Genomic DNA, 14,863 nt, shown 5'->3' with positions numbered 1-14,863 from the left:
TCTAGTTATTTATCACATGTTCCTAAGGGTCAAGATTTTGGAAAGGCAATTTGATTTTATTCAATATCAGCATATTTCCAGAAACTTAAACACATTAACTGACTCATTGGCAAATTATGTGTTAGATAGACATTTGCAACATTTATAAAAAATAAGCATTTCATCAATATCTGCATCAGGATCATATAACTTAACCAAAATGAAACTCCAAAAATCAAAAATATATATATAACTGTTTATGGTTTACACATAATGTTCTGTAACCAAGACAAAATTGGTCAAATGACCCAAAACTCAAAATGCTAGGGGGCACCCTAGCCTAATGATGCTGGTGATAACAAGTCACCGCCTGTGCAATCATGCGTAAAAGCCTAGTCCATCGACTTGGCACACCAGTAGTATGTCGCTGCATCCTCAGAGGCAACTCGTCAGTCCTCACATCTGGAATACCGAGAGTGAGGCCCTCGACCTGATCCTGTAATGCTGAAAGAGTCTCGGCCACATCAAGGTCGTGAAGGATAGCCCTTCCCACAGCCTCTCCTATTGGAGCGGCAGCTGGCACTCTCAGGCGTACTACTAGCCGAACAGGACCAACATCTGCATGAGCACATGAGTTCTGATTAGTCTTGATAGAATAAAGCATAAGGACATTATAAAAAAGAAACGATAAACATGAATATGGTCAAAGAATTTACCAATGGCACCCCACTACTCGCCAACCGGCAATACCAAATCCGGGTCACCCCAGAAATCCATACCAGCATATCGATACTCGGAAAAAACCATCTCCTGACGATCGAACCACCCGAAGAAGATATCAGAAAAGGAAATCTGAGACTGACCAGCATGTCTAGACATATGGTCGACCCATCTCTGCATTCGTGGTTCAGTCGGTGGAGGTAAACCAAGTGAAATATACTGCGGTTGCATCAGCGGGATCTTTTCCAAGGCAAAGGCGGTCAAAATAGAACCATATCCAAAGTTCTTCAATCTTTCGTTCTTCACCTTGGTCAACTGTTCTTTCATCACAAAGAGTACTGCATCACACCAGTTGAACACTTTCGGTTCAAGACATTCTAAGGCATACTGCATATAAGACCGGTTAGCCACATGAAGAGCCGCACCACCAGCCATCCTACCAAAAGTGAATAGAATGGTCCTCAGGGACCTGTCAGTGACATCTCGGATGATGATCTTTCCGTCTTTACTCGGCTGAGATCCCTCTCTATAATACCTGCGAATGTAATCTCTCACAGATTCACCCCCACGGGCCGAACCTGATAAAGAGATAGGGGCACCCCGCCTCGATAAGCCGGTCAAAAAATAGATGTCCACGACAGTCAAGGGGATAGATTTGCCCCTAATTTGGAACACCTAGCTAGTAGGATCCCATGCATCGAGCAAATATTGCAACAAGTTGATCTGTTGTCTCATGCTAGAGATGCGGAAAAACTTCAGCAGGCCACAATTCCGCAGTGCACTTACCGTGACTGGATCATGTAAAGCAAGCATGTCCTCTTCTTTGTGCTCACGTTCTCGCCATGTAACAGGCATTTTGCTCCAATGAATCTCTGAAATCAAAGAAGAGAAGAGTTAGATCCTGATTTGGTGAAAAACAGGCAAAAAATTTCCATTAAAAACTGTGCATAAATTTCCTTCCTTGCGCTCATCGCACCTACAGTAGTGTTTTGGGTGCATTGCATGTGAACTGGCTAGTGGACAGGCCAACATGCAATGCACTTTTCGATGAAGAAAGGGTGCGATGGGGCCAGGACGAGTTTTTCAAACCCCAGAGGCTCAGAAAAACCAAAAATCAGGCTCAGAATGCAAAATGGAAAAGATGAAATGAAAGAGCTCAGGTTTAGCTCCTACCTGGTCCAAAAGGTGCCAAAAATCATCCACAGAATCTCCTGGAATCAGCTGGTGAAAATCAAAGGGGGAAAGCACCTCCAAAGCTCCAACAAGCCAAAGTTCAAATGAAATGGTAAAATGAGAGGTAAAAGCACTTTTAAATTACTTTTTACGTAATTCAAGTAAAATATTAGTGTATTAACTCATTTTTCAAACATATATTGTTCATTTCTAACTAGTTTGATGAAGCAATTGAGCATGCAGTACAATCTTTGAAGGAACAAAGTCATTAATGGTGAAATCAAGAAAAGTAATGACCATTATATCGAGCAGTTTTAACGCGGACTTCATGCTCGTTAAAAAATAAACATAAGCAATGAGAAAATGTTTCCCCAGTGTTTAAGCTCATTAAAAAATGAACTAATTTCCGGTAAATAACCATCGTGAATGTAGTACTCCAGCCTTTCAAGCCTTGGTCGTGTTCTCATCATCACCTCCACTTTGTATTGGCCGATCATTCACCTCCACTTGATTGTTTACCCCTTTTGAGGAACAGCTGCGAAGAGTGATCCTGTTATCCATCCTTGTGACACTGCCATGATTCGAAAATCCCAAACCTTACCTGGAATCAGCTGCTACCCGAATTTATCACTCGTTCCTCAAAGACGAGTCTCCTTTAAGCTCTTTTCAACTGACTCATAAAATATGAAAATATTGCCAAGCCATTGGCCTCTCCAACTCGTTAAAGTGACCAGAAGTGCCATCCCTCCTTTAGATTTTAATCTTTTTGGACCTGAGGGATTATTACACAAAAATATCGAGTGCTTGTTTTGTTCGGCTCGTTAAAAGTACCGAAAATTCACCCCTTCTGTATTATTTTATACTTTTTTGGACTTAAGGGATTAGATGACGAAAAATGATTTTTGGACTTTCCTTTACATCCCTTTTCAAACTCTCTAAAATTGAAAAGGACCGAGTTATCTTTGTCGTTAAACTCGTTAAAACCTAATAGCGACAAACTTGTCCATAACAGACAAGAACGAGTTTCACTATCGCTAGGCTCATTAAAAAATAGCGATGGGTTTGCCTGAAGGTCAAATTATAGAACAAGCATATGTTATCCTCCTCAAGATTGACAAAAATAAAGAGGTACTGGTCAGTAATGACTGGGGATAAATTGGGAAGGAAACTTGAAGAAACTTCATTGGTAGCAAGTCGCTCTTGAACATGACACTTTCACTCTCCTAGTCGGGTTGGGTTGTTCCATTCACCGGTCACATCACCATGGTTCCATCACACCATCCACATTTGGGGTTAATGCTACCAATCCATCATGTCAGTGTCGCCGGTATGTTCAAGAGAAGTCGCTTAGAGAATTCACCTGTGTCTCACCCACTGCAATACATTCACACTCCATCCTTTCATGACCGCCACCCTGAACCTTATGTCATCAGATTGTTTTCACCTCCATTAAAATCATTTGCTCCGTTCCGTGTCATTGATGTGGGATTCACTAAGGCCCTCCTATGACGGATCGCTTCTTGTCGACAACAGCTCATTATCCAAGAAGTCGATCTAGGAACAATCCTTTCAGTACTTTGAAGCTTGCATGCCTCAATGGCAAGTTTCTCACTTCCGGCGACAGGTTTACATCAATGGCCTTCGACCGAAAGATTTTGCGTGGTGTTCGATGCCAAGTCTTTTATTCACACCGCGTGAATTGTACTGTAGTACCTTGAGGGTCATCATCATTATCGGTGATTCCTCTCGCGCCTGTTAACGGTTTACATCATTGGCTGGTAATCAAGCGATGTCTTTCCATGTTTGACTCCAGAACATCTCTCACATGGATCGACTTGTACTTTGAGTGAAGATCGAATGAGATTGAAGACCCCGGATCTAGTTTCATCCATCCAGGCTGCAATATATATTCAAGAAAATAAAGACATCAAATGTACATCATTGCTGCACAGATAATCATCCAATCTAAGGGATGATGACTCTACCAGAATCATCGGTCTACACTCAGACGATTGTCTGTCTCATGTACATGAAAATGAATTTATAAAGCTAAGAATGGGAATGCCCCCCTCAGCTAGATCATGAAAAATATTAGGAAGATAATGTATTGTATTGTATCTTATTACAGGTCACCTTCCAGCTCAAAAAACTTCGCATCCTCATGATAAAGCATTTCACCCGACATCAAAAATTAACGACCTCATGCTTTAGGGGGCAACTGTTATAGACATTTTTGGGCACTGCAACCCCAATCATAAAATTTACATAAACTAAGGGCTCCTAAGTCCCTAAAAGATGTTGTTCCAACCCCTAAAAGAACAAGGTCAACTGATTACATCTTCTCCCAGAAGTTCTCCATGAAAAACTACTAAGAACTGGTCAAAACTGGACCATTTCACCTGCTCCATAGGCAAAGTGCGTTGCATCTCACCTGAATACACACAGTAGGTGTGTTGCATTTCAAAAAGCCCTTCTATGGGGTGCGATGGGCGAGAAGGGACAAATGGCAGGGTCAATCCGCAAGGTGGAGGAGCATGGAATCTTCCAGAAACTTCTCCTGTGACACTTGCCTCTCTGAATTCGACCAGGGATGAATAATAGATCATTGATCTCCAAGTGGAAGCAAGAACTATCAGAGGGAAGACACTAATCAAATCTCAAAAGCTGACTCACCTCCCTTGCAGAAATCTATATATGGATCCCTCATCCCAGAGATCCAGAGGCTGGAATTTTGTATCTTGTAAGGAAGTGCTGCTAGTTTCTGGGTGCAATATCATAGTGTTGGGTGATCTAAGCTTGTCATGAGGTGAAGAAGGGCTTCTTGCTGAGAGGATGATGCTGGGTCAGAACAATTGGTTGTAACTCTCTTGGCTCTTTCTTGATTATCAATAAAGCTATTCAAGTTTTCCTCCATACTCTTGTGTGATTTATGTTTTATGCATTTGTATGGTCAATTTGCATCTGATCCTAAATTGTTTATGATAATAGATCTATTGAATTGAGGCTTCTGTGATCCATATCAAGTTTAAGAGAAATTCTTCGGGGTAAATCACAAGTTTTATCTTGTGATTTACGCCGAAGAATTTCTCTTAAACAAGATAATAGATCTATGTTCTCGTATAGTGTTATGCTGCTTTGATTCTACAGGTACTCTGTGAAGCTGGGTATACAAGAAAGCAAGTAGCAAAGGACTATTAGAAGAGAGAGGAATCGAGCAAGGAACCAAGCGCGAGACAGAGGTTGGTCTCCTTTATTCTTCTCTCATCTATCTCTCATAAAGGAAAATGAAAGTAGTTTTACTTTGTTTGTTACTAAGGTAGCTACCAGCCTTAGTGGGATTAGCAGTTCTGCATAGACACTTTTCCCAGTAACGGATGTGATCCTAAATTTTGAGAATATTTTGAAATTTGATAGATTAGAATCAAGTTTAATGATTTGGTATGTATTATTTTTAGATTATAAAGTGATAAGTGATGTTATTAGGTAATGTGGTTGTTAAATGTTACTGGGTAAAATGATTGTTTAATGATTTGGCATGTATTATTTTCAGATTAAAATGTGATAACAGATATTATTAGGTAATGTGGTTGTTAAATATTACTAGGTAAAATGGTTATATATTTTAATAATAAATTTTGAAAATATTTTGAAATTTGATAAATAAAAATAAAGTTGAAATTAAAATTAATTATTTTAATATTTAGAATAAATTAGCCAGAGTCCAACCTTTTTTCGCCCTTCTTCTACCTATGAATTTCCAGAAAATTTAAAACAATTACCATAAATCCTTATTAAATGCTACGATTAATTTTTGTTTTCGTTTTAAACTGTATAGTAATTGTATGGGCATGGTGATCACAGGAGGACAGGGCTCGTGGAGAAGAAGCCTCGTGTATATCTTGTTATATGAAAGACAATCCTGGAGCAACAGAGGAAGATGCTCTTAATCATCTCAACGTCATGATCAGTGGCGTAATTAAAGAATTAAATTGGGAGCTTCTCAAACCTGAGAGCAGTGTGCCCATTTCTTCCAAGAAAATTACTTTTGACATTACTAGAGCTTTCCATTACGGTTACAAATACCGAGATGGCTATAGCGTTTCTAGCATTGAAACAAAGAGTTTGGTGATGAGAACCCTCCTTGAACCTGTGCCTTTATAACCAAATCTAGAATTTACAAGAAGTTGATACTCTGTTTAGGTTAGATAACTTAGGTCTATGATTTTACTGTTCAAGCTATGTTGTGGGTAAGATATCATATTACTATTAAAAGTTGTAAATTTTAACATAGCTGCATGTATCTCAATGGTTATTGTTTCCCATAACCTTCTCCCAGATTTACAATATTGATATGCAGGTCATTATATAAAACTGTGTCATTATGTCGTTAGATTTGTAGCTGTAATTCTTGAGTTTGTCATTGAAAGCCGTGGAGTGTGAGGGGATCACAACAGATTACAAGTAGTAATAAACTTAAATAATTACATATTTAATAAGAGCGAATATTACAATGTTGAAATTATATTTTTAATATAAGAGAAATGAATTTTGTTTGAATTTTATAGTTACTTTTTAATATGAAGATTAAAATTGGGATATTTTCTTAAAAGTTTTGATATACTCTAAAATATATTTTTTATTTTTTGTTATAATAAAAAATTTAAATTATTGTAATTTTAATAAATTAAATATAATAACTTTTTTTAATATAGCTCACAACTTATTTTATAATTGGTATTAAATAGCGTTACTTTCTAATTTGGTATTAAATAGTGTTGAACAAAGAGTTTTAGAGAAAAGATTTATTTTTTTATTATAGAAGATAGTGTATAATCATTAACTATTGAAGAAAAAAATTCCATCATAGAGGTGCCAAACCCACTAGAAATAACATTAGCAAAGAAGAACATCTTGTCTCTTATCTTGAAAGCTGATAAAGGTGGGGTTGTTGTGGTAATGAATCTGAAGGTTATGACATGAAAATGATTGAGCATCTAAATGAAAGTGTAGAATATGAAATGCCCCTCTTTAAGCCAGTTGATAAGCCAACATAACTATGAAGAAAAATACATATATAAAAAATTGAAACAAATAAAACACAGTTACTGTGTCACACAAACCTGCTGTAAATCTCATATATTATTAAAACATTCACTACATTCTTATATAGTAAAATTATTACTAATATGATTATCAATCAACTTTGAAACAAATCTACTGACACTACCAATCTTCTAACTCTTCTAATTTTTAGCACTGACCTTCCTTCCTAATAATTTGCTGCACATAGAACACAAAATTTGTTGACTAAATTGTCAGCGATTTACATAACAAATTAAGCATTATTCCCAACGCTTCCCCTTAATGATTAATGAGGAATTACTATCTTATCTCATAGTGCCAAAAACTGAGCTTTTGCAACTTTTTTGGTGAAGATATCTGCTAGGTGATGCTGAGTATTTATATGCTTCAATTCAATATCCTTCTTCTGCACCAAATCTCTAATGAAGTGATATTTCATGTCAAAATTCTTTGTCCTGCTGTGATGAACTGGATTCTTTGCTAACTTGATGGCACTTACATTATCACAATAAATCAATATAGGCTGAATTTTTTTTTCTCCAATTTCTTCCAAAATTTTTCTGAGCTAAACTGCTTGTGTACCTGTTGAGGTAACTGCAACATGCTTCGCTTCTGTGGATGACAGGGAATCAATGCTTTGTTTTTTTTAGCTCAATGTAATCAAACCAGAACCAAAAGAGAAACAATTTCCAGATGTGGACTTACAGTCATCAAGACTACCTCCCCAATCTGAATCACTAAATCCAACAAGATTGAACTTTTCAGAAGAGTAGTAATGAATACAAAAATTTAGAGTGTCTTTCACATACCTTAAAATCCTCTTGGCTGCCTTCATATGTATTTGAGATGGATTTGTCATATACCTTGAAACAAGTGAAACTGAATATGTAATATCAGGCCTTATGTGGGTTAGAAATATCAAGCTCAGCACAATACTTCTGTAAGTTTTCTCATCAACTAAATCAGCGCCATCATCTCTACATAACACCTCTCCATGAGCACTTGGAGTAGGGTATGGATTGCAATCAAGCATATCAAATTTATTTAGCATATCATGTGCATACTTTGTGTGACAAATGAAAATCTCATCCTTACTTTGATAAACCTCCATTCCTAGAAAGTATTTCATGATGCCTGGATCTTTCATCTCAAATTCATTCATCATAGCAACTTTGAATTTATCATTCATCTTAGAACTACTACCCATATACAATAGATCATCAACATACAAACTTATGATTAGAATATCAATACCTTCTTTTTTGTAGTAAAGGGTAGGATCACTCTTACTTCTCTGGAAGCCATTTTCCTGAAAGTATCCATCAATCCTAGCATACCATGCTCTTGGTGCTTGCTTGAGACCATACAAAGCCTTCTTCAACTTGTAGACATTATTCTCCTTTCCTTCCACTTCAAAACCTTGTGGATGCTCCACATATACTTCCTCTTCTAAGTCCCCATTCAAGAAGGCACTTTTCATGTCCATATGATGTATGCTCCACTTTTTCTGAGCTGCTAATGAAATCAACATTCTAATGGTCTCCTGTCTTGCTACTGGTGCAAATGTCTCTTCATAATCAATTCCATACTTTTGTGTGAATCCTTTAGCAACTAATCTTGCTTTGTGTCTTTCAACACTCCCATCACTGTTAAATTTAATCTTATAGACCCATTTGGTGCCAATCTTTTTCTTATCATGTGGAAGCTCTGTCAACTTCCAAGTGTCATTCCTTTGAATGGAGTCCATCTCTTCTTGCATGGCTTGCATCCAAACCTCATTACTACATGCATCTTCAAAACATGATGGTTCAAAATCAGCCTTGGCTAATAAAGTGAAATTGACTATCTCACCTATTGGGCTTTCTTCATGTGCTTGATTTGCACTCCTCTGATAAATATCACTCAATATTCTTACCTTTCCTTGTAGAGCTTGGAGAAGAAGTTGGACTTGAACTTAATGTTGAAGAAATTAATGAAGGGTTTCTTGGTGGAGTTAACCCACTAGTTATAGAAACATTAGTTGGCTACTCGTGATCATTATCAACAATTATATCATCATTCAAAACAGATTTTTTCTTCTCAACATGGCCTTTTTGATGACCATAAACTCCCCCTTTATACAAAATTACATCTCTGGAGACAACAAGCTTGTTATTTAGAGGATTATACAATTTATAAGCCTTGCTTGTTTCACTATACCCAATAAAAATACATAAGTCACTCTTTGCATCTAACTTTTTTCTATTCTGATCAGGTACATGCACATAAGCCAAACAACCAAAAACATTGAAATGATTAACATTAGGCATTTTTCCATACCAAGATTCATAAGGAGTCATCTTTTCCAGTGCACTGGTGGGGCTACGGTTGAGGATGTACACTGTTGTAGCAACTGCATCTCCCCAATAAGAATTGCTCAACCCCTTAGTTTGTAACATGCATCTTGCCATTTCAACCACAATACGATTCATATCATAATAACTCTGGAAAGATTTTTAGCAGAATTCTCCTCCACGGTCAATCCGCAAACATTTGATCTTGCACCCTTTCTCATTTTCTACAAGGGCTTTGAACTTCTTGAATGTATCCAGGGCTTCACTTTTGACCTTCAAAAAATATACCCAACAATTTTGTGAGTAATCATTAATAAAGGTGATGAAATATGATGACTTACCCAAACTTTTAGTCTGCATAGGACCACATATGTCTGAATGAACAAGCTGAAGTGGGTGATGAGCCCTCCATGCAGTGCCCTTTGGAAACCTTTCCCTTGCATGCTTTCCTTTAGCACATCCTTCACAAACCTCCTTATGCTCTTCTACCTTGGGAAAACCAGAAACTAATGCATGTGAGGTTAGAAACTTCAAACTGTGAAAATTTAAATGTCCATACCTGAGATGCCATAACCAACTTGAATCCTCATAAGCCATATTTGCAAGATTATTGTTATGTTCATCAAACCTCAAGGGAAACATCCTATTTCTTGTCATAGGCACAAAAATGTTCACTCTATTTCCCTTATTCTTATCATAGATAGTACATGTCTTATTTTCAAATACTACTTTATAATTTTTCTCACATAGCTGCCCAACGCTCAACAAATTATGCTTCAATTGTGGAGTATAATAAATTTCATGAATACTCTTTATACCTTCTTTTGTTTGGACCTCCATAGCTCCTTTAGTAGCAACCTCCAATGATTTATCATCACCAAGCTAGATCTTGGATTTGAAACTTTCATCCTTTGCTGAAAACAACTTCTCATTCCCTGTCATATGGTTAGAGCATCCAAAATCTAGGTACCAAACATCTTTACTAGTATTTTCGCCTTCGGCATAAGATAAAAATAAATGATCTCGAGGATACTCACCACTTTCTTGAGCATAGTTAGCATTTTCACCTTCTTTCAATCTGCATTCTCTTTCAAAGTGGCCATACCTGTTACAATAGTAACATTGAACATTTCTCTTATCAAATCTACCTCTACCTCTACCTATGAAACTACCTCTTCCTCTACCTCTTGAATAATTTTGGCTTTACCATTTACCTTGACCTTGATTGCTTTTGGTACTACTGCTGCTTGCATCTTCATTCTTTGTAATTTGTAATTTAGAGGAAAAAGCTTTCTCTACATCTTCAAAAGTGTCATTCAATCTTTCTTCATGAGACATCAAAGATCCAACCAATTGATCAAACTATAGTTTTGTCAAATCCTTGCTTTCTTCCATGATTATGGCAACATGATTCCATCTATGTGTTAAAGATCTCAATACTTTTTTAATTAAAACTTCATTACTTACAGTTTCTCCAAGTGTAGCCATTTTATTGACCACATCTTTGACTCTCACACAATAGTCACTCACACTTTCAGCTTCTTGCATCTTCAAATTCTCGAACTCTCGCTTCAATGTCTGAAGCTTGACCACCTTAACTTGATCACTACCTTGGTAAGCTTCTTGTAGAGTCTCCCAGGCATTTTTGGCAGTTTTTGCTCCTGATATTCTTGGAAATAAGCTCTTATCATGAGCTATCTGAATGTGAAACAAAGCTTGAGAATTCTTTTTCCTTCCTTCCTTTCTGGTTGTTCTTGCATTGGCTGTAAGGGCATTCCAATCAGCTGGCTCCTCATAACTTGATTCAACAATCTCCCACAAATCTTTTCCAATAAAAAAGGTTAGCATCTTAATGCACCAATAATCATAATTGTTTCCATCAAATTCTGGAACTGGCATCTCGTTAGAATTCGACATGATTAACTTTGGCGAAATTCCAACAATAAAAATTTAACCCAAAACAATTTTACCTGCTCTGATACCACTTGTAGAATATGAAATGGCCCTCTTTAAGCCAGCTGATAAGCCAACATAACTATGAAGAAAAATACATATAAAAAAAATGAAACAAATAAAACACAGTTACTGTGTCACACAAACCTGCTGTAAATCTCATATATTATTAAACCATTAACTACATTCTTATATAGTAAAATTATTACTAATATGATTATCAATCAACTCTAAAACAAATCTACTAACACTACCAATATTCTAACACTCTTCTAATTTTGAGCACTGACCTCCCTAATAATTTGTTGCACAGAGAACACAAAATTTGCTGACTAAATTGTCAGCAATTTACATAACAAATTAAGCATTATTCCCAACAGATATGCAGGTCATTATATAAAACTGTATCATTATGTCGTTAAATTTGAAGTTGTAATTCTTGAGTTTGTCATTGAAAGTCGTGGAGTCGGATGGGATCACAACAGGTTACAAGTAGTAATAAACTTAAATAATTACATATTTAATAAGAGTGAATATTACAACGTTGAAATTATTTTTTTAATATAAGAGAAATGAATTTTGTTTGAATTTTATAGTTACTTTTTAATATGAAGATTAAAATTTGGATATTGTGTTAAAAGCTTTGATATAATCTGTTATATTTTTTTATTTTTAATTATAATAAAAAAATAAATTATTGTAATTTTAATAAATTAAATATAATAAATTTTTTGAATATAGCTCACAACTTATTTTATAATTGGTATTAAATAGAGTTACTTTCTAATTTTGTATTAAATAGTGTTGAACAAAGAGTTTTAGAGAAAATATTTAATTTTTTATTATAGAAGATAGTGTATAATCATTAACTATTGAAGAAAAAAATTCCATCATAGAGGTGCCAAAGCCACTAGAAATAACATTAGCAAAGAAGAACATCTTGTCCCTTATCTTGAAAGCGGATAAAGGTGGGGTTATTGTGGTAATGAATCTGAAGGTTATGACATGAAAATGATTGAGCCTCTAAATGAAAGTGTAAGTTACAAGAAGTTACCTAGTAATCTTATCTCTAAAGTGATAAAATAGGTTTATAAAGCCTTAATATCTTCCAACCTTAATGACAGTATCAAAAAGAGATTGATGCCTTCAAGAGAAATTACATGTAGAATTTATGGTGCCCCAAAAATTCACAAGAATGGTGTTCTGTTAAGAACAATAGTGAACACTATTGGATCTCCAACCTACCAATCAGCAAAATTTGAGGCAAAATCACTTATTACATTAGTTGGCCATACATATTCATACATCAAGGGTTTGAAATATTTTTTCAACTGATCAAGGAGGAGAGAATCAGCCTAGATGACATTATTATTAGCTTTGATGTGGTATCCATCTTTACTAAGATCACCCTAGAAGAGGCAATTCTTGTAGTCAAAGAAATAGTTAACCTACTAATAGCTAGACTTGTTGAAGTTTGTCTTAGATCCACATTTTTTAGCTTTAGAGAAGAATTTTATGAACAAACGAGTGGGGTGGCAATGGGATCTCGTCTTTCTCTAGTAATGGCCAACCTTTACATGGAAAATTTTGAAAGCAACGCCCTTAATACTTATCATCTAAAACATAAGGTTTGGAAAAGATTTGTTGATGATACCAATGTCATCTGGCCACATGGAAAAGAGGAACTAACTAAATTTCTACACCACCTCGATAACATCTCAAAAGACATTCAATTCACCATGGAGGAAGAAGAAATTGGATGCATTCCCTTCCTTGATATTCTTATCATAAGGAAACCTTATGGAAAATTAGATTACAATGTCTATCAGAAGAAAACACACACAAAAAATTACCTTCACACAGACTCTCATCATCATCCCTCACAAAATATCAGGGTCATTAAAACCTTGGCTTCTAGAGCCTTCAAAATCTTTGGAGTTGATCATAAAGTTGATGAAAAAGAGCATTTAATAAAATTCTTTAGCAACCTTGGATATAGCATGAAAGATATTAAGAATGCATTCCAAAAAGCTCTAAGGCATGATGGTGATCATCCTAAATCTAACATCCATAACCATGGGAACACTGCATATCTACCTTACCGTAAGGGAATCACTGACAAGATTTCCAAAATATTGAAGAAGAAAGAGATTAAAACATGTTTTAAACCCCAAACCACCACCAGACAAATGATGAGATCTGTAAAGGATGACATTGACCCCTTCCAATTTAAAGGTGTTTACAAGATAGAATGTTCATGTGGTAAATGTTATATCAGAGACACTGGGTGTACCTTTAAAGAAAGAATCGAGGAGCACAATGCGGACATAAGACACGAAAGGACAAAAAACATGATGGTTTACAACACCGTAAATGAAATGTCTGCGGAGGCACAAAAGTCTCAAGGCCATAAATTTTAACACAACTACATCTATCTCAGTGCTTATTGTTTTGCATAGCCTACTCCCAGATTTACAGTATTGATAGGTCATTACATCAAAATATCATTATGTTGTTAAATTTGAAGCTGTAATTCTTGGCATTGAAAGCATGGGATCACAACAGATTACAAGTAGTAATAAACTTAAATAATTACATATTTAGTAAGAGTGAATATTACAACGTTGAATTTATAATATTTAATAATAGTGAATATTTTTGAATTCAGGTAGGCTAGATAGGTCATTACATAAAACTGCCATTATGTCATTAAATTTGAAGTTGTAATTCTTGAGTTTGTCATTGGAAGCACGGGATCACAACAGATTAGAAGTAGTAATAAACTTAAATAATTATACATTTCATAAGAGTGAATATTACAATGTTGAATTTACAATATTAAATAATAACGAATATTTTTGAATTCAGGTTTATGTGATTCATATAGGTTTATACCACCTCAATAACAAATCAAAATACATTCAATTCACCATGGAGGAAGAAGAAAATGGCCGCATTCCCTTCCTTGATATTCTTATCATAAGGAAACCTTACGGAAAATTAGATTACAAGGTCTATCGAAAGAAAACACACACAAAAAATTACCTTCACACATACTCTCATCATCATCCCTCACAAAATATCAAGGTCATTAAAACCTTGGCTTCTAGAGCTTTCAAAATCTTTGGAGTTGATCATAAAGTTGATGAAAAAGAACATTTAATAAAATTCTTTATCAACCTTGGATACAACATGAAAGATATTAATAATACCTTCCAAAAAACTCTAAGTCATGAAGATAATCCTCCTAAATCTAACATCCATAACCCTGGGAACATTGCATACCTACCTTACCTTAAGTGAACCACTCACAACATTTCCAAAATCTTGAAGAAGAAAGAGATTAAAACATGTTTTAAACCTCAAACCATCATCAAACAAATGATGAGATCTATAAAGGATGACATTGAACACTTCCAATTTGAAGGTGTTTACAAGATAGAATGTTCAGGTGGTAAATGTTATATTAGAGAAACTGGGTGTACCTTTAAAGAAAAAATCGAGCACAAAGCAGACATAAGACACGAAAGGACAAAAAACTCAGCTATCGAAGAACATAGTAAGAATGTCAAACATCATCTCTCTATAGAGAATACAAAAATCCTTGTTAAAGAAAACCTCTA

The 14,863-nt window shown here is 35.5% G+C and overlaps 1 pseudogene; it reads left to right on the top strand.

Annotated features, from left to right (window-relative positions):
- LOC149217988 ((-)-beta-pinene synthase 1, chloroplastic-like) overlaps window positions 1-6,060 on the top strand; it is a 71,383-nt pseudogene extending 65,323 nt beyond the window's left edge.
- Window positions 6,061-14,863: the final 8,803 nt, after the last annotated feature.

This window comes from Pinus tabuliformis, chromosome Q (genome assembly GCF_031772625.1).
Source record: "Pinus tabuliformis cultivar Carrire ecotype Pingquan chromosome Q, CPIR1, whole genome shotgun sequence".
NCBI classification, from domain to species: Eukaryota; Viridiplantae; Streptophyta; class Pinopsida; order Pinales; family Pinaceae; genus Pinus; species Pinus tabuliformis.
Note: the sequence above shows the minus strand (reverse complement) of the source record. Positions and strands in the feature narration are given on the sequence as shown.